The sequence below is a fragment of the Apostichopus japonicus genome, chromosome 5 (genome assembly GCF_037975245.1).
Source record: "Apostichopus japonicus isolate 1M-3 chromosome 5, ASM3797524v1, whole genome shotgun sequence".
NCBI lineage: Eukaryota > Metazoa > Echinodermata > Holothuroidea > Aspidochirotida > Stichopodidae > Apostichopus > Apostichopus japonicus.
Genome location: NC_092565.1, coordinates 13,139,902 through 13,161,150, shown reverse-complemented (window position 1 = coordinate 13,161,150; position 21,249 = coordinate 13,139,902). Strand labels below are relative to the sequence as shown.

General features: G+C 37.6%; 1 protein-coding gene and 1 long non-coding RNA gene across 2 annotated transcripts in view; one reads left to right on the top strand and one right to left on the bottom strand.

Moving 5' to 3' along the window:
• LOC139967719 (uncharacterized) overlaps positions 1 to 21,249 on the bottom strand; it is a 36,853-nt gene that overhangs the window by 1,476 nt on the left and 14,128 nt on the right. The window contains exons 15-20 of the mRNA XM_071971752.1: positions 16,219 to 16,299; positions 15,174 to 15,416; positions 10,968 to 11,084; positions 9,705 to 10,122; positions 8,556 to 8,666; positions 7,624 to 7,716 (exon numbers count right to left, since the gene is read on the bottom strand). The gene's annotated coding sequence lies outside the window, so the exon portion shown is untranslated. The remainder of the gene's footprint in view (positions 1 to 7,623; positions 7,717 to 8,555; positions 8,667 to 9,704; positions 10,123 to 10,967; positions 11,085 to 15,173; positions 15,417 to 16,218; positions 16,300 to 21,249) is intronic.
• Positions 1,600 to 5,430, top strand: LOC139967720 (uncharacterized). Its single transcript, XR_011793101.1, has 3 exons — positions 1,600 to 2,058; positions 2,828 to 2,969; positions 5,293 to 5,430. It is a non-coding gene; the product is annotated as an uncharacterized lncRNA (long non-coding RNA).

Genomic DNA, 21,249 nt, shown 5'->3' with positions numbered 1-21,249 from the left:
AGTATGAAAATAGAAAATGTGACCAGGTATCTTCCTTGTGTAACTGTTCAGTGATTGGAAGATAAAAAATGTTTGTGAATAGGCCGGATTGTTTGCATAGGATTGTATGCGAACAAGGGGTAATTTACATGCGTAGAATTCATAGTGGTAATGGGTTGTTTGCTTGTATGGCATTCATTGTGGGAATGAAATAGCATAGACAATTTAGCCTATACAGTAGGTATGCCCTCCTTGGTTCCTCTCCTTGTTTTCCTTTCCTTTCTTTCACCAAACTCTCCTAAATCACAAGACACATTTACTATGTACAGTTGCTTCACTATACCTAAATTAATTCTTTCCACAGCCAAGCCGTCTTTCTTTCCTCCCCTGAAAAACGTTGGTTTCAACCCCTAAAAATAATGTCAGGGAGGAAACTATTGTTTTTATTCTTGAAAGTTGGAGAAGAAACCAACGGCCTTGCCTGTCATGGTGGGGGAAAAAAGGAAAGAGTGAGAGCTTTCATCCTAAGCTAATTTGTCCGGCTGCGAGTTAGTTTCTTGAGGATGTGTTACTGTTAGTGTTAAGTGCTAGATGGCATAGCCTAGGCTATGGTAGGCTACTCTGGTAGGAATTTAAAGACATTTAGGCCTAGGCTAATTAAGTTAGGCCTAGCCTAACTGTACTAGCCTTAACCAGAAAGTATTTAATTAGGCCCAACCAGCTAGGTCTAGTATTTTGTCGGAAGATATAAAGTGACTTACTTTACTTACGTTAATTGTCTAGTGAATATCATATTAGGCCTAGATTAGCATTCCAACTAGTCTGTATCGACGCCAGTGCCTACGTGAGCTAGCCTATCGTTAGGCCTAAGCAGTACTATTATACGATAGGCTAGCGTAATTTCTCACGCTCGCTGACTCAAACAATGTGAAGTACTAACTTGCTCCACAAAACTAATACACAACCTTCGAGCTGGCGAATATATCTGCCATTCACATTCTTTGGCAGTTACCCCCCATACAGAATAGGCTACAAGTTACAATTACGTATGAATTGTTAGTCAACGGCTGCCAGGAAGCGAACTGCAAAGCTCGTGTAACCTTTCGTGAGCTTTATATACAGATCATAATTCGCGCTCCGTTGCTTAACCTTTGACCACGACCGTGTGCGTCTATTGCAAGCCATGTCGGATAAACACCGCATAATATATCAACGTATTAATTGAAAAAAAAAATAATAAACTAGCAATGACATGCTACTGTAGATGCATATCCATTTGAAATCATTACATTTACAACGAAACAATTCAAATGGTCTCATAACATAGGCCTAAGGTCATTAAACATGTTGGTCAAGATAATTTATTGAGTTCGCTGCGAATCTCGTCAGAAAAGTTGTTTTAATGACAAATATATCATTACCCGAATGGGTTGGTCTGGCATTAGGCCTAGGCGGGACAGTAGGCCTACTGTCATGATCAACCGCGGGGAGGGGGGGGGGGGCGAGGGTGTAGGTCTGGCGTATCCATGGGACAGAAATTCTAAAGATAATAATTTACACTTTTTGAGGGGGACTCTTTGGGGCGAATCTTGACATAAAAATGTCAGCCTACAGTAAAATTGTTTAGCTAGCTGCATGAATATTTTCAGACACAACAAATTTTGGCAAAAACTGCTTGAATTTTGTGATAAAATGTCACATTTGAGATTTTTTAGATAAATTGTCTGAATTTTTAACCCATTCTCCAATATAAATGAAGGTATTAAATGAAATATTCACTGTTTCTGTGATCCATGTAGAGGTTTTGTTCTTAAAGTACAGTCTTACCTTTTTGTGCAGAGTTGTGGAGCATCTGTTCCTTATGCATGTCTTGAAATAGAGGTTGGGTAAAGTACCGGTTTGCTCAATTTTAATAGAACCAATAGTTATATCTAATATTTCTCCAATTTTGTTGCTGAATGCGACAGGAATTATCTCCATCTTAACGTCAACAAGACGAAGGAACTTATTATAGACTTCCGGAGAGCGAACAAGATAGTGTCCGAACCTGTGGTCATTGACAGTAAGACAGTGGATAGGGTAACTGAGTACAAATATTTGGGTGTAGTTATGGATGATCAGCTAAAGTGGGATGCACATGTTGAGTATGTTGCCAAACGTTTGGAACCACGAATGCATTGCTTGAGGAAATTAGTCTCTTTCGACTTGAACCAGAACATTTTATGCTTTTTTTACAACTCTATTATTAGTAGTGTTTGGTCATACTGCATAACTTCATGGGTTGGTAACATAAATAAGACATCCAAGAAAGTGTTAGATGATACTGTTAAACGGGCAGGTAGGGCTGTTGGAAAACGCTTGCCAATGGTTGACGAGGTCTTTGATAGTCGGGTTGATGATAAGCTTCATTCAGTTCTCAAGGATATCGATCACCCTCTCCAAGCTCCATTAAATAATTGTATTATCTCTCGTAGTGGGAGGATGAGACCTCTGAAGGCTCATACTAATCGTTACCCCTCATCTTTCATGGGACAAGCTGTTAGAATTTTTAATGCATCTTTTAATCGGTAATCTCTTGCCTTTGTCTCTCCTTCTTACATTGGGTTCTTATCATATTTACCGTTTGTGATTTGTTTATACTTTTTATTCCTTGCCATTCTGTGAGCTTCGGCGCATCTGTTCCCATTCCTTGTTATTAGCATTTCTTATGCTTTTATTGTCCTACTGTTTGTTCTCTTATTGTTGTATAGTATCGTTTTTATATCTTACTGTTTTATCTGCAAGCATGTAATTTCCCTATCGGATGCAATAAAGTTTATCTTATCTTATCTTATCTTATCTACTTCAGTTGCTGTAACTGTATCTTAGGTGCCCCCCCCCCTCCCTCTGCCAGGTTTCATCTAGGATGAACCACTGGTGCTGTGATCGAGTGGATAAAGGCAATGGCATTTGAAGCAATGAGGTTTGGCAATCAGGAGGTTCTATGTAAGGTGGGTTTATCATCCAAGAGCAGTCTACAGTTTTCCCATCTAAAATGAGTTTCTAAATTTTATATAAAATGTTGAATTGGAAGCCACCCGTAGTGTAAGTTGTGATCCATACACCTGTGCGGGCTTCTCCCACATTTGTGTTTGGTTAAGCTTTGTAAAAATAACTGCTCATTATTATTATTACAAGGGCCGTGTTAACCCCATTCTTATCTTTGGAGTGGGGGGAGGGGGTATCTGCACTTGTTGGATGTGTAGTGCAATTGGACCCCAAGATTAAGAAACAGAAAACCACATTTACATAATGTTACAGCTCTGATATAAATCTTAGCTTTATAAGAAACTCAAAGGACAGCCATTTATTTTACCACTCCGTGGAAGCTGGAATCCTTTTTATTTATCAACAGCATACATACACACCGTAATTGAATGATAATTAAACAGTAACATAAAAGATAAAAGAACTAAAACTGAAAACATGATAAGAAAATGACATCCCTTGATGAAAGTACAGTGAACTGGAGCCTCTGGAGAGAGATGTATACTAATACAAGCCTTTTAATTAGGTTGTGATATTGTGTGTTCAATCACATCTATAGTAATCAACAATGTGGGTAATCATTAATAAGTACTCATTTGAGTGTGAAAATAAAGCCTGCAGGTTGTCAAATAATTCATTGTTAACATTTAGATCATATAGCAACAGAACAAGTAGCTACAAAGGAACGTACTTCCTTCATAAAATATCGCCCCAAGTGTCTTGCAGTATATATTATGTAACTTAATTATACTCAACTATCAGAGTGAACAATAGAGTAAACAACTCTACAGTAAAGGCCACCAAATTTGAATACTGTACTATCTTCTAAATGAATGAAAACAGTTAAAAAGATAGTTCATACTGTTCCAGTCTTTGATACACTGTGTATGAAACCGGTGGGGATTATAAAGGTAGGTTTTACACGCTTCAACATGATGTAAGAAATATAAGAGTAATAAAAGGAATATCATACCATCAAAGAATATATAACATTAACTCAAAGGTCACTGTACATCTTGTCCTTTGATGTTAAAGTCTCACTATGCATTCCATCTGGACGGTCTGAATAATAATGTTTTGGAGGTTTCTATTCTCGCTCGTTCTCTGAGATTTGGCCAAAATATTTGGCAAACAATGCACCTACAAGATTGTCTGCTTATTAACTACACAATGGTACCAAAATAGGGTTAGGGAACAGTTTGTTCGTGTTTATAATGGAAGGCATAATGGGGCTTTATACCTAAATATCACATGAAAGTAAGTACAAACAATGAAGGATATTCATCAGAACACAACTAAGAGGCAAGTTATAAAACCAACCAATTTACTCAGTTTTGAAATGTAAGTAAAAACAGAGGAGCCGTGTGCTATTCATGACCAACATTTTTGTTTGTGTTTACGTCATATGCAAAACTCAAAATACCCATATCCCAATGGATTTAAAGAAAAAATTGAAACCATAGAAAATAAGTTGACAGTCGGGTCAAGTAGCTACTGGATAGTTCCCTAAAAACACTTTAATGAGTTTTACTTCAGCACCGTCGAAATGGGTGCAATTAGTCCGTAAATATATGATGCTTGGCATGGCAAAACATGGATGGGACAGATATTGAGACTTTCATATTTAGAGAGGACAGAAACAAACAAACAAGCAGAGACTTAAAGTTGAATCCAGATGTCCTTTTATCACTGAATGGAGAATCGGTTGAGAGAGCATTTCAGAGATGAAGCCTGAATTGAAAGCTAAAAGGTCAATCAATTTTGTGAAGTAGCATTTAACGTACTACACTTTTCATTCAATTCTAATTACCACCAGGTGAAGGCAATATTATGCAATATTTCTGTACGAAACCCTTGGTGTATTTCTCCCCCTCCAACCCACGCCCAAAGAGGTGCAACTTCACATGGCTAATTAGCCTGATCACCTCTGTCCCTCTGCTATATGAAAAGTAAAGTAAGACATCTTAATCCTCTCTTACATTTGATCTTTCTGTGGTTTTAAGAATTTTGCATATTTTAAATATTCGGGTGGCATTTAACCCCCCCACTTCCCCACACCCATCACCCTTCACCAATAAAAATAAAAATGGATGAAACAGGGTGAGAGAGAGCTTCAGTTGCTACTGATGTTTGTTCTAATAATGTCCTCATAGATAATACGGAAACCTCAAGTCTGCAATATAAATCCACCGTGACAAAATGATGATATTTTGGTTGCTTTTATTCCCAAGATGCGCTATTGTTCTTGTTTTTTTATTAAATTTATTTCCTATTCCTGTTGGCCAGGTTACATACCGTCACGAGAATCCGACAGTGGCGCATCCTGGTCGACCGAGTGGGGAAGGAAACCAAAACTTGCAACAACATCAACGACAACGACAGAGTAAATACAGACTTGTGACACGTTGTGACAAGTTGTGACAATGTCACAGCAAAATCACATCATTGTAGCAAATGCCCAAAAGATGGCTGAATTAAGAAAGAAAACAGTTTCTCCTTTCTCCCCTCTTTTTGGTAGAGGCAACATCCCAGTTTGGAGAGAAATTCAAGCAATTTTGGGGGATCTAGTTTAAAGAGATTGAAGAAAGACAGTGTTTAAAGGTTCGAGGCAACATCCCAGTTTGGAGAGAAATTCAAGCAATTTTGGGGGATCTAGTTTAAGGAGATTGAAGAAAGACAGTGTTTAAAGGTGACATGCACTACTGTAATTTGACTAAAAGTGGAGCTATATTCCATGCAGGAAATTTAGATTAAAGGAGCACTTTTTTCCCCATTTTTTTTGCTAGCCAAACACTAAAGCTAGAAACAGTAAAAACATGGTAAAGACTAATGCTAACAGCTAATATGGACATAGTCAGAGGTTAAAACTTCCACTTTGTGTAATTTCTATCATTTGAACATCAATTATGTTCCTATTTGATATGGAATACATGGTTTGGTTTTTTATTGAGATTTTTCAAGCTGAATGCTACTTTAACTGAACAATAAACATAGAGTCTGGCAGGATCAGAACCGATGTTTTCAGAAAATCTGGCAACTCTAAAATAATATTCTTTGAGAATCTCCTGGGTATTAATTCTCTAAACTATAGTTTCATTATGAAATTATCTTCTTGTATTTTTTTTCTTTCTGATGTTCAGCAAAGATACACACATTACCATAAAAACATTTTTTCATGCACAAAAAGGGTGAAAGTGAAGCTTACGAAAACAATATCACTCCAAAAATAAATTCAAAACAAAACACTCAATTCAAAAGTAAACAAAAGCTGCAGGCAAGTCTTTCAAACATGTGAGTCTAGTCAAACCAATCCGTAAACAACTGCAATTTGGGGGGTGGGGATAGGTGGGGGGTAGAGGTTGGGTAGAACAGCACTGATCAAACCGAGCTCACCAACAAAAGTAAAGCAAAGCATTGATTTATGACTCACATAAAAGGTGACATGATTTCTACACTTAAAACCAATCACTTTGTGTAATCATTAATGAAGAATATCAAAACAAGCCATAGCTGAAAGATAATTGTTTCCGAGTAAGCTGGCTTTAGTAAGTTGAGATTGATCAATTAATTCCATCTTATCAATGGAAGTTTGTTCAACCTATTGATTTTAACATGAAGTGCAACTCCAGTGGCATGTCCAAGTACTAGCTTCAGTGTCAATTTACCCACACATTTTACTGGGTGGAGTGGGGTGGGGGGAGGAGTGGCTAATATCTCAACTTTTCCCCGTAGCTCATGTACTTTCTTCTGGTACATTCACTGATATTACTTACATAGAACCTAACGGAAGGAATGTCGAGACCATCCGTCATTTTCACCACACTTTAATAAGTACACATGAATCGTATACTAACGACTGTCACACCAGGCACATTGATAAAACAAAATTGCCCCCCCCACCTCCCTTTTATTTTCTCTCTTTCTATTACTTAGTGCTTGTTTTGGATTAATGATGAAGATTTTTACAATTTTACTAAGCAAGAATACTTAAGTTTTTGGCAGCCCATTGGTAGGTGCGGTCAAGATAATGCTTAATCAAATAACATAAATATAATTGTTGGGAATGGGGGATAGGCCAGCCAAGCTATTACCTAACTAAAGACAGAAGACTTTCTATTCTTAAGTAAACTGGTACCTTGATCAAACTTTACCATATTATTAGATCTTGATCAATGTTTACAATATTACTAGAGGGTCATCGGGCTGATACAGGTGGTTTACTCTCGAACCAGTGTAAAAGCTTAAATGAAACAGGACACTGTTGTGCTGGTATGAGACGCGTTAGAACACAACAGGTAGCGAGGGCGCTTTATTCTGTCCTTGTCTACAGTAGCATACCCGTACAACTGCTGTGTAACCCTACACCAACTTATTACGGTCTTGTCCATGAAACAAAAAGCCTTATCAGCTGACATACTACCGAACTTAGTCGGTATACTTTTTACTAGTATGCAAATCATAACCAATCTATAAACAGAAATAGGTGGGTGGCTCTGCTCTTCATAATCTAAAACAAGAGATATCCTTTAAGAATGTGGACTTAATAGATAAATGCAGAGGGGGTGGGGAGAAGAATGGAATGTAGAGGGGCCAGAGACAAGGAAAATTCCAACGCACCTGTGTTCTGCAAGCATCTCCATAAGTTATACCTGCCAGAACTTCAGAGATGGGTCCAGGGTGCGTCTTATCCCCAAAACGCTCTTGCCTAATCTGAAATTCAAAGAGTAGACAACATCCTCGTTGGTAACATTATAACACTTCTATTCATAGCCTCTCTGCCATTAAGGATGAGGCATTAAAAATTCATGCCTTTTGCCACCGCGGTCCTGGCACCAGCTGCAAGGAGCATGTGGCATGAGTGCTAAATGCCTCGTTCTGTTGGATGCAGGTGTGACCTCATCAATTTTTCATTTCTGGGTAATATGGTTATGGAAACTTCACCGGCAGACACTCTTTGGGACATCTATCAAAGATGTCAGAATGACAGAACACATAACATAGCACTAAGAAGACACATAACATAACACTAAGAGGACATTGAATAGTGATACTAAGGAGGAGAGATTTAAGAATGAAGTTCTCACAGCAAATTTTTGAGGCTTGCTAAGGGTCTGCTGTGTGTAAAATGATCCTGGGTGGGAAGGGGGTCGGGGGCGTGAGGAAATATACACCCATCTGCTTCAACCTACCATAAAAATACAAAAGTAGTAAATAGCACAACTTAAAAAACTTTCTTGGGTGAACCCTCCCTACATGTGGAAATGGCTCCCTAAATGGGGAGTCCGCTCCCTACAAGGGGAGAACCCTACCTACGTGGGGAGTCCGCTTCAACGAATCCAGGGCAACACCCACTGATACACTCTTACATTATCTTTTTTTTTTTACCACTTTTTCTATAACATACCAGATACATCATTCACTCCTCGGAAGACCAAATTAGGGGAAAGGCGAAAAAATGGGAAAGAAGTGAGAGGAAGGAGAAAGTGGTGACAAATAACAAAAATAAAACAATCAATTAGAAATAACAGTGTATAACGTCATCAACGTACAGTTTAAACCTTCTTCTTGTACTCCTTATGATCTTGTCCCTGTCTTGCAAACTGTTGTGGATCGGTGATAGCGACTGCATCACCACTCTTAGGGTCCTTGTCACCTACCCACTGTGAAAAATGTAACCAGAGAGAAGAATTGTGGATGATGCATAATCACTGGGTTTCCATTTTGCCTGTTTCCTACAAGATTTCTAACCGCAGGGGCGTAGCCAGGGGGCGAAGGGGGAGACCGCCCGATTTTTTTTTTTGTATTTTTTTTTATGATATCAAAGTTTTATAGTAGCTGTTATAAGAGGTTTTAATATTTGTTCACCAATAAATTAACTGTGTCTGAATTTTCGAAAATTCCCTGACCAACATTCTTCATCATACTTCCCTCTACTCTTGCAATTTTGACCGGTCTGTTAGGGGTTGAAGGTTTTTTTTCTATATTGGTTGTCCATAGATGATATATTGTGCAACATTATGGGCATGTTTGAAGTGAATTTGTTTATTCAAATTCTGAACAAATAATGGGCTTTAAAACCTCTAAAAGTGGGGCTGACGGATATTGTGGGCCGTTACGTAGTATTACTTACAAAAGCAATGATCCACAGGAGATGCAATGAGGTCCAACATGATGTGTGACTGGTGTCAATCTTAAAATAGGTAATGGATGAAAAAAAAAAAACTATTTGGAAAAAACTTGGTTCTCAGGCAAGTGTTCATCTGGTTGGTCATTTTCAAGCCTGAGAAGTGCCATTTTCGGTGATCTGGGGGCTATCAAAACCAGAAATTTTCTTGTACACTGCGTGCCAACCGATGGTGGCGCTCCGCTTAGATAGTAATATACAAAATATCACAAAGCGCGAGAACAATTTGGGGGATGAAAGTTGCCACGCGCCTGCACCCAAGCAAATGTACCCCATCAATATTTGAAACAAATCACCGCCCCGGATCACATTGTCCAGAATGGTGACAATCCCGCTTCCCCCTCCCCCCAACAACCCTTCTATCCCTGTTCTCCCTCTGAAAAGATCAAACATTTGCTAAATAAATAGCAAACAAACAAAGGATGACTAACTTCTGATAATTCCATCTGTAGGACATTTTAGATTTAGATTTTTTTGTTTCTGGAAAGTGCTAAAATCAAAACATTTTCATCACCTTGGCAAGTGCCTCTTCGATGTCTTGAATTGTCAAAGTCCCCAAATTGCCCAAAATTAAGGATTGTGTCGGGTGATTCTGTCAAACGGATGATGTGCCTACCACCAATTACATGTCACTACTACTCAGGTGTATCTTTGTCTTGTAGCCCTTGATCGTCTTCCCCTTTCTCTCCCCAGTTGGCGTACTTTGGAGCTACCTCCACCTTGGAGTATGTGTTTGGCGTGTTCAGCCATTTCGTCTTCTCTGCCTGCCTCCTGTTCAACATCTTGATCGGTGACTCGTATCTGCTCTTTTCAAATTCGTTGTCGTAGATGTAGATGAAGTTGGTGGAGGCTGCTGGGTAGGCGACGTCGCTCTTGGGCTTCAGTTCATGTCTCACAAACGGCTGGCCGTACACGTTGCCTGTTATGTAACCCTGTAACAAATTAAAAAGTTCCTGTGATCAAATTTTTGTGCTGGTTGCAGATCTAAATCACTCTTACATCTAACATCAGCAGCACAACATTCCTCCATCTTTGTCTTCTTTGCTGTTTTACTTATGAAATGATTACATATCAAGTCTTCCACAAGTATCTAGCTCTTTGAAAATCTCACACATTCGCTGTCTTTGGTGCATTCAGGACAAACTAATTGGAACATTCCGTTTCTATGCCATTTCCATGAAGTACTGCACAATTTTGGATGCAAGTGATCTTGAAAATATTTTCAAAATGGGTGGAGTGTGCGACAGATCACTTGTAGGGAGCTTCATGAAGTTCCCCAAACCGATAACGTTTGGATTATGTTCAATAGCGTATGAAACCATTCTGATTATTAAGCCAAGAGCTTGCCAATACTATATATATTGAATCTAAGAGAGTATCAAGCTGTAACAATTAGAGTTTCAAGTAAGACACAAATCAAATCAAATGGTGTATCCAACCATCCTGATACGTCACAGCTGTTTACTTTGACTGAACGAAGCTACCTGCTTATCCACACTGACTTCCTACAACTCACTTCTCACTGAATTATCTCACTTAATAAAGCGTATTAGCTTGGTACACATATGATCAAAAACCTCATACGTTAACTAGCGACGCCATCGGTTGGCAATTAGCATAGTAAATGCTTGCTATGTCTGCCCAGATCTTTAAATGCAAATAAGGCTAGTTGGTCTGCTGCACAGACGTTGCAGGCCAAGTGAGTTGGAATTTTTGCATTTTGAAATCTTATGTTGTCCAAATGTCTCATCATGGCTTCGAACTCCAGTTCACCCACCTTCAGTTTGTGTCCTGTCTCACTGACCCCACCTACGTCCTTGGCAGTCACTTCGCCGACCTTGTCTCTGACTTCATCCGGTAGGTGGATGACATTATCCAGGCCTACGGCATGTATCTGACACTAATAATTAGCATACGGTAAAGTGTTTGAATGCAGTTTGTTGTTACATTATCGAACACAAGTCTTACGAGCGACTCTTTAATCTCTCTTATTCCTCCTTTGTCGTTTCTCGTCGCTGACTTTGCTCTGCTGGTCCTAACACTACTAGGGAGATTCTTATATTTGTCATCTTGTATATGCCATCCAAGGTTTGAAACTCAACAATTTCATATAAGAGGACGACATGCAACATCGTACATGATTTGCCGAAGAAACCATCCGTTTGGCGTTCATGCTTCAAAAATACAAGACCCACTAAAGAGTCGTTTTTAGCTTAAATCCAGTTTGAATTTTCGTCCTTTTGATGAAACCTTTGAATCCTTCTCAATTGAAGCATTTTGTCTTCCATCTCTCTGTCAAGGGACAAAAGAGCTAAATACTGCCATTACAGAACAAACACAGAAATGCACTTCTCCTTCAACAGGCAAATATTTGAGCAACTGTCTGTCTGGGCAATAATTCTTCATTTGTTCCTATCCAACAACAAAAATTTGTCTGTCAACAAAACTGGACCAAACTTGGCTACTTGATAATTTGCTCTTTAATGAACAAAAAGATGTCAACGTCTCTATGGTAGATATAACCAATGCCTGGATTCTGCAAGGCACCTTGATAGCAAATAGGCAAAAGCATTATGTACAATATGTATGAGGTACAATAGAAGCATCGTAACACTATCAGGAAAACGGAAGTTTGTGTTTATAAGCCTCTTCTCCAAACGATTTGATACAGAATCCTGTGGACGCCTGCGGGCACAAGCTGAGCTCATCAAACTTACAAAGACCTTCAGGAGTATCCCAGCTTTCTTTTCATGATGTTAGTGTCATCACATTAGTATTTATAATACGCTTTCTGGCCAAGGTGAAGTGCACAGGCGCGGCAGTATTTGAATATACCACGCAGGATTGAAAACTGAAGCCTTTCCAAAATCTCATCGATCATATTCATAGACTTACTGTTTTAGTATTCTGTGCCTAATACTCCCTTTTGAATAGATATTTATTCCTCTTGAATGTTATTCAACTTTTATTAGCAGATTGAATTTGAGTTAGCAGAAATAAATGTTTCAGTTTTTGAGTCGGACTAAATTTATTCCAGTCCTTGCAGCCCGACTGAACTTTATTAACATTAGGCTGAAACTTGGAAGAAAATAAATTTTATCCCACAGCGATAGGCCTAGGCCTAAATATCCAATAATGAATGTTCAGAACTTGCTGCAGTTATCCAAGAATATGGAAAATATTGTTGACCCATCGAAGAAGACCAAGCCTCAAAAATGTGTTATTTATTGGATGAAAGATCAACAAGTTAGTACAGAGTCGGTGATGGACAAAGAAAATGCAACTGAAAATGCAGTCTGCTTGATAAAGTGGAGAGGAAAGGGGCCGTATTCTAGAAAAATCATCAAAATAAGTGGTTTGTTGACCTTTTTTCTGTTTCATTTCTATGTGTAATCATATGCAACTTTCTGACAGTGGCACAATAACCAAGTTCAACTTCTAATTTTCTCCTGTCTTGTGCCATGATAAACAGCATATTTGCAGTTAATAGAAATTAATAATCAAATTAAAATAAGACAAGGCTACATGTGTAGTATATTTCTTGTTTAGGCCTAAACTTATAGGGTTACTACAGTTAAGCTTATTCTTATGGGTGCATGTGGCAATGCCTATGTTTGGTAATTATTTGGACATTCAGTACTTGGATTTTCCTAGTTTTACCTAGTCAAACTTCACGTTCAAGTCTGACGTTTCTCTTACCCTACTACAGAGATTTTACTTACCATTGAAAAAGTGTTATAAAAATGCAAAACATTTAAGTGTTGGGCATGCAGGGTTTAATGTGATTACATTTCTGTTTTTCATATGTGGTTATATGCAAGGAGCCAAATTTTTCATCATTTTAATAATTATTACAGTGGGGGTGAGGGCTAGTAAGGTTATATATAAACTTTGTGATATGTTGTAAGACATGTGTAAACATGCTTGCTTGCAAAAAAAGTGGGGTCTAAAGCCACCCATCTCTCCCCCGCGTTGCGATGTCCCTGTATTATGCACTGAATATTATATATTATATTTTCGTTTCTGGTGGGTGGTTATTGTGCCAATGTATATTTGTGCCCTATCATTATTAATTATTTTTATTTGTTTTATGTTCAGAGTACATTCACAGTATGTGTGGCAGAAACCAGTGGACAGAGCCACAGCCACAAGAGAAGAACAAACGGGTTGCATACAAGTGTAGAATGCTCCAAGATACGTGAAATTGAAGAAGCTGTATTTTATTTTTGTTTTGTTTTGTAATTTTATAGTTGTTGAATAAAAAAGGAGACTTCAGAATTCTGGTTATTCTCATTATTTGTTTGGAGAGTTTTAATCAATAACTAGGACAACAAGCTGGCCAAATTCCTAACTCTCCTTACTTGGAACTGATTAGCATACAAGTATTCAATAAGTATTCGAGTAAGTATTCAGAAACCTGTTAAGCCTTCATAAAATAACTAATTAGCATACAAGTATTTGAATACTAGCGAATAAGTATTCGAGTAACTATAAGTATTCATCAGAGCCGAATTATTTAAATTAGCAAATACTTATATGTAAATGAGCTAAGTATTCAAATAGCTATTCCAAATCTACTCGAATACCTATTCGAATACCTATTTGAATACCTATTTGAATACCTAACAGGTATTCGAATACTTCACTCATTTACATATTTTGGCTCTGACGAAGGCTTATAGTTATTCGTAGTAGTATTGGAATACTTATTTTGTACTGTGTGTTATATGGTAAATTTTCTGAATACTAAGGAAATCTTTGAATACTTTTTGAATACTTATCGACTATATTCGTGTTAGGTTAAGGGTAACTTTATTAGAAAGCAGATAATCCGCTTTGTAACGACCATTGTTTGTTACCCAGACTATAGACAAAAAAAAACACACACACTCCGATTGATAAAATTGTAGGTTGACAAAACCCAGACAACCAACTCTTGATGCTGCAGGGAGAAGAGAGGACCAAGTAATCCCATTCCTGCCCATCAACACCCCCCCACTTCCCCCACCACTTGAAATCCTAACCCACTAGTAAAGTGTGTTGCTGAACCTTCAAGACATACAAATAGAAAACTCAATTATGACTTTCATGAATGATCTCTAAGGGAAATTTTTCCCACAGTTTCAACTGGTAGCTTTTCTAAGGATTTACATTAGCCAAAAGACCCTGGTTTCCAAGGTCAATAATGAAACACATCTCCCAGGTGGGTAACCTTGCCCTTGTGGTCAGACATCAAAAAGACTATTATGGGAACTTTATCGCTGAATGTCAACAATATTAGTGCACATACATGTTAGAAAGCCAACATCCCCTACTATGCCTTCATCCAAATCCATAAATCCGATTTGGCAAGTCGCATCAAGACTAGCAATTATTCCAGTCAAACATACTTTTTCAACCGCTGTTATTTTCTTTTCATTTCATGGAGCAGGCTTTGCTATTGCGGGTGGCTTTCTGCTGTTACTCAGAGCCTAGTTTGACTCAGAATATAGCAAACAAAGGTTTGTACAGAAGCAGAATCTTCGGGGGTGGAGAGAGTTGAGGAGAGTGTAAAGACTACATATTGATACAGAAGTAGACTATGCTAATGGCAAAATCAAGTTCCATGTAGGCTAGGAGATACAATCATTCCCAAGACAACAAAAATTCCAAATTGATTATATTGTTTGGAAACAGTTTGAAAATTTCTCAGAGGAGAGGGTCATAACAAAGATTAACTCAATCCATACCATTTACTTTGTTTCGAGTTGACTAATCTTGTCCATTTTCAACCCTAACCCCCTCCCCCCCCCCTTACCCCATTCCCGGCTCTTTAAAAAACAGCTTAAAAAAGGAAAACTTTGTAACTTTCACAGGTCTCCAAAATATTCTGAAATGGAGGAGAATGAACAAACTGTAACATAACCAGAAAACATTTGGCCTCACACTGCTAAGTTTTACAAGCAATCAGACCACGTTGGACCAAGTCCAGCTAATTCTTTACCTGTATCTCACATGCTGCTACACAGTTGAGGGCTAGGAAGTACGCCTCCTCTATGGACCCACCACAGCAGACGATACATGGTTACACAAGAATAGGATCTTGTTTTTGGGTCCAGGGGCCCTGATGATTTGATCCTTCTGTTCCTCCTCGACCACGATCTCCGTGTAGTCATAGTATAGAGATCTCACCACAAATCAAGGCATCTTGACTGATCGGCAATAGGCCACACTTCATAGTTGAGACCTGTCAAGATTCAAAGCAAAAAATTCAAAATCCTCCATATTCTATGACATCTTTGCTTTTAACGATTTGCTTTGGTCAACAACTTGCAGGAAGGGTAATGCTAGGCAAACATATTGAATATTCAAAGAACATTTTAAATGTTGGAACACTCCTTTAATGCTCAGAAAATATGAAAGAGTGTATGGCTCCTTTAATATTAAGGAGTAGAAGGCTCTTTTAAATGCTTATGCCATGCAACCCACAATGCATCTCATGTCAAAAATTAACCTTCTATTCTAAAAATCATGGCTATAACTGACATATGATAAAAAAAAAATAAGATATAAAATCTTAAATTTGTCCAAAATCCATAACCATCTAATAAAATATTTGCTTTGTCAATAGATGATAGCTGAAGGGAATCAATACAGCTTATTTATTACAACTTTAAGTGTACATACGACCAACTAATCCCAATGCCATGGAATACTATTATGTACCAACGCCAACAACAATATGTACACAACAGTTACCTTTATCGAACACATGGACACGGCCATCTTATACTACAAAAACTTGTGATAAAACTGAGGGTGCTACTGGCAAATACCGCAGAATATGTACAACCTATCTAGCCTTATGCTGTCTACCAACAGAAATCACCTACAATATAAAAATGAAATGCAAGCAAATATGAATACTTGTAACGTCTTCGTTCACATACTGAAATAATTATTCCATCTAGTACAGTAGTAGCAGGCATATCACATAATATAACACATGCTTGGACCTAAGATGTTTAGAAAGTAAGGAACGAACTTACCTGATTGTACCTGGTCTCCATAGCTGCCCACAGCATACACTGCAAACGTACATTTTCTGCAACACCTAACTTCACGTCAAACTACAAAAAAAGCATCATATCAGTCAAAATCTTAGAAAAGTTACAAATGAAACATTTTATTACCTCATAGAGCTTTTGATGATAAACTGACGCAGGGAAAGTTAATAAAAATAACTGATATTTTTGGATATATACATAAATCTTAGATTTCATGTATAAACCACGTTGTCAATGGTCCTGACCACAAACTTTTTCAGGTTCCTTACCCGCAACTTCCTGGAGTTTTGAAGGCTGAAATTGCAAATAAACTAGTGCATATCCCTACACCAGTTTGAAGGGTCACATTGCAAATAAACTATTGCATATCCCTACACTAGTTTGGAGGGCTGAAATTGCAAATAAACTAGTGCATATCCCTACACTAGTTTAGAGGGCTGAAATTGCAAATACACTATTGCATATCCCTACACTAGTTTAGAGGGCTGAAATTGCAAATAAACTATTGCATATCCCTACACTAGTTTGGAGGGCTGAAATTGCAATTAACTAGTGCATATCTCTACATATAAATAGACCTATCAAAAAGCCCAATCCTTGAGATCAATTTTAAGTTGGTCTGACTTCATGAAGTCAAAAAATTGGATAACCAACCGTTATTGGATAACCAACCGTCAACCTGTTAACACTGTTCCTTGAGGAGCTCTTATATTTTCTACTTTCTAACGATCTCCGAGGTTAAATAGAGTGTGGTTTTCACTACATCATTGCAAATTGTATTATTTGAGACACTAATTGAGACAATATTTAGCAGAAAATTTTATTTTATTCCAATTTTGGAATACTTTTTCCGCTGGAGATCTCGGCAATGACGTCTTGCAACGTTCGTTAGCCTACAAGATTGTTAGTACGGATTCTGCGACAGTGGAGAAATTAAAGGAGTGTAGCATCAGAGTTGCCGACAGTTCATATAAAGATACTGAGACTTTGTATGCTATCATGAATGATGTTGGTAGAGATGGAATTGCAAGTTGTGTGAAATCTTTGGGATGCTGGATTATCACATTAAAAGCAAAGGAACAAGCTGATCTTATTTTGGACAGTGGACTCCTCGTGAATGGGAATCAGTTTCTACTGGTGTCAACAGAACGTTCCTAACTGTTAGTGGTTTCGGAGTACCTTCATTCATACAGGACAAAGATCTAACAGGAAAACTTTGTGAGTATGGGTGCAAAATAAGAGGCGAATGAAAACGAAAGACCTTTCCCAGATTCCCAAATATCGAGAACAGAATACGATATGTACAGTTAGAACTACCTGAAGAACACAAGAGCTTGCCTTACGCAATTAGAATTAACAGGATTAATATGAACTTAAAGCACAATGGTCAAACTAAAGTATGCAATTTGTGTTTGGAAAGCGATCACATCAGGAGAAACTGTCCTTACAACAAATGTAAAGTTTGCGATGCCCAAGGGCACCGGGAAGCTAATTGCCCAAAGGTCAGATGCTTTAAATGCCAAGAACTTGGACATAAAAGCTTTAATCGTCCTGAGACGTTTGAAGAGTATCGCCATGACACAATATCAGTCTGAGGGATTAGTAACTGGGTCAGTTGAACAGGACGATCACGCTATTCAAGAAGCTAACGAGGTCAGGGCACAGAAATCCGAACAAAACACAGATTCAACAGCAAAGAAGAACAATAACCCGAACCCCAGACACCCAAGTAATCCAAACCAGGAGTCAAAGAAAACCCACCAACAACAGCGAACTGAACAAAACACGACATTGCCAACACAAAAAGTAGTAGAACAACGGAGAACACAACCGGAGACTGGATCTCAGCAGATGGAGGGTGCAAGCACACAAAGGGGAAACATCCAACCCCACAAAAGGCAAATATCCCTAGACGAAGACAGCTTTCAAACTATCAGACTAAAGAAGAAAACATTTATTCCTAATCTCAGCAGAGCGAGAAATGTCAGAACAAAGGATTCTTCAGCAGAACCTATGCAAAGATGATGGCGTTCATGTTATACATTTATTTATTTATAGCAATGCAAGCTGCAAAATACCTTGAAATAGGGGAGGAAGCTATCGCATGCAATTACTACGATATTGTTTCATACAACAAGATGTCTAGCAAACACATATTGTCTTTATTCCACCATAATAGTCGAGGCCTCAACAAAAACTTAGACGACATTACTACATTCATGTCTCTATTGAAGGAGGATTTCTCTGTCATTGGATTTACCGAAACCTGGCTTACTGCAGATATATCCCCCCTAATCCATATCAATAACTATACACTTGTTGAAAGGCATCGTCCCGAAAGGAAAGGTGGCGGTGTTTGTTCATTTGTTAACAACGATTTAAATTTCAAACTCAGAAACGATATAAGCATTTTCAATGATTCTGTCAATGTTCATAGAGGTTGACATAACATCAGCAATGAAAAATTATACCATAGGCATAATTTATAGGCCTCCAAAAAGTTCACTGCATATTTTTCTGACACACGTAAACAAAATTTTAACCCAACTCCCGAATGAACAACATAGTGCATACATTATGGGTCATTATAATATTGATCTTGCTGACAATACTAAATCTGCTGACTTTTTAAACTTATTATATGCCAGTGGATTTTTTCCTACTATTACCAAACCTACCCGTGTGGGTTGCACTTCTGCAACTCTTTTAGATAATGTTATAACCAATGATGACTGCAAACTAATAACTGGTATCTTTGTAACAGTGACCATTATCCATTATTTCTCCAAACTGCCATACACAAAAGTAGGCAAAGGGGCCCTATGTATGTGAGGATCTACTGCAAAACAAATGTACAGAATTTCTTCTCAACAATCCGAGATGCTTCTTGGGAAAATGTTTCATCCCAAACTGATGCAAACATTGCCTATTCTATGTTTTATAACAATTTCAAACCATATATAATCAATGCTTTCCTGAGCAATGCATCACCAAATCTAAGAAACGTAGAAAGAGACACCTGTGGATTACTGCAGGTATTCTAGTTTCTATCAAAAGAAAAGATAAGCTATTTAAAAGACATATTAAGAACCCATCTGGTGTAAATAAAACTATTTATTCTCAATATCGCAATAAGCTCAATCATGTTATCAAATTTTCTAGAAAATTATATTTCAACAATAAATTTGATAATGCGAGGAGTAACCCAAAAGGCACATGGGATACCATTAACCAACTACTCCGTAAAGGTCATAAACAATCATCGTATCCCTCTTTTTCAAGGATGGTGACAAAGAGATTAACACCGACCATGACATTGCTAATAAATTTAATGACTTTTTTGTCAATCTGGGGCCATCACTGGCAAGTAAAATCAACCACAAACGTAAATCACAGGAATCTGTGAACATTGATGTTAACACTCATTCCATGTTTTCTCATCCTGTCAGTGAGGAGGAGTTGTTAAAAACAGCAGCCTCTTGCATGAAACCCGATAAAGCAGCTGGATACGATGATTTTAAGCCTGGTATTGTAAGACAAGTTATCCTATTTACTACCAAACCATTAACCCACATTTGTAATTTGTCATTCAATACTGGTATTTTTCCTGATATGCTAAAAATTGGCAAGGTCATCCCTGTCTTTAAGAAAGGGGATTCAGAAAACTTTGAAAAGTATCGACCTATATCACTATTATCATGTTTTTCCAAAATAGTTGAAAGGCTTATGTATAATCGTATTTTTAACTTTATTTCAAAATATAACATTTTATGCCAGGAACAGTATGGATTCCGTCCTGAACACTCCACTGAGCTAGCACTAGCTGATGCCATTGACAATTTGTATAGTATTCTTGACAAGAATAGTACCTGTGTCGGGGTTTTCCTGGACCTCTCAAAGGCCTTTGACACAATAGACCACACAATTCTGCTTAATAAATTACACCGTTACGGCATAAGAGGAACCCCTCTTAATTGGATTGACAGTTACTTAGCAAACCGCTACCAATATACATCCTACAAAAATGCTCATTCCCAACTGGAGATAATTCAATGTGGTGTGCCACAAGGCTCTATACTTGGTCCATTGCTTTTTATCCTATATGTTAATGACATTACCAATGTTTCTGATAAAGTTAAAGTTGTTTTGTTTGCTTACGACACAAATATTTTCTTCGTATCACAATCGAGAACTTTATTTCATATTGAAGTATCAACTGAATTAGACAAGTTCAGCGACTGGTTTGCTGGCAACAAATTATCATTGAATATTGATAAAACAAACTATATAGTTTTTAATACTTCTAAAAATTTTACATGGAATGATGATATTACTATGGGTAGTAAAAGACTACAACAAGTCAATAGTACTAGATTTTTAGGCATATATATAGATCATTAACTTAAATGGCGTGACCACATTACAACTGTCTGTAAAAAAGTTGCAAAAAAAACCGGTGTTTTAGCTAAGCCTAAGCATTATCTGCCACAACACGTATTAAAGATTCTCTATCAGACATTAGTCCAGCCACATATTACGTATTGTTGTAACATATGGTCTGGTACTAGATATACCAATCTGAATCCCATTTGTATTACACAGAAGAGAGCAGTCCGCCATATAACACATGCCAAACCACGGGACCACACAAATCCTCTTTTTAAGCGTTCTAAGTTTTTAAAAGCTGATGACATTATTAGGGTTAACCTTGCTACATTTGCTTATAAGGCATGGAATGGACTGTTACCAAATGCTTTTAATGACTACTTAATATGTAACAGTGATATTCATCATTGCAATACCAGATCTTCAGGCAATGCACATTATAACAGGTATAATTCTACAATGGGGATGTTATCACTAAGGGCACGTACAATCAAAACATGGAATTCTCTATCAGACAATATTACAAATAAACCTTCTGCAAAATCATTCAGAAGAAACTTTATTCAAAAAATTACTGCATCTTATTAATTGAACATGTTCATTTTTTCTTATATATTTTGTTTTCTT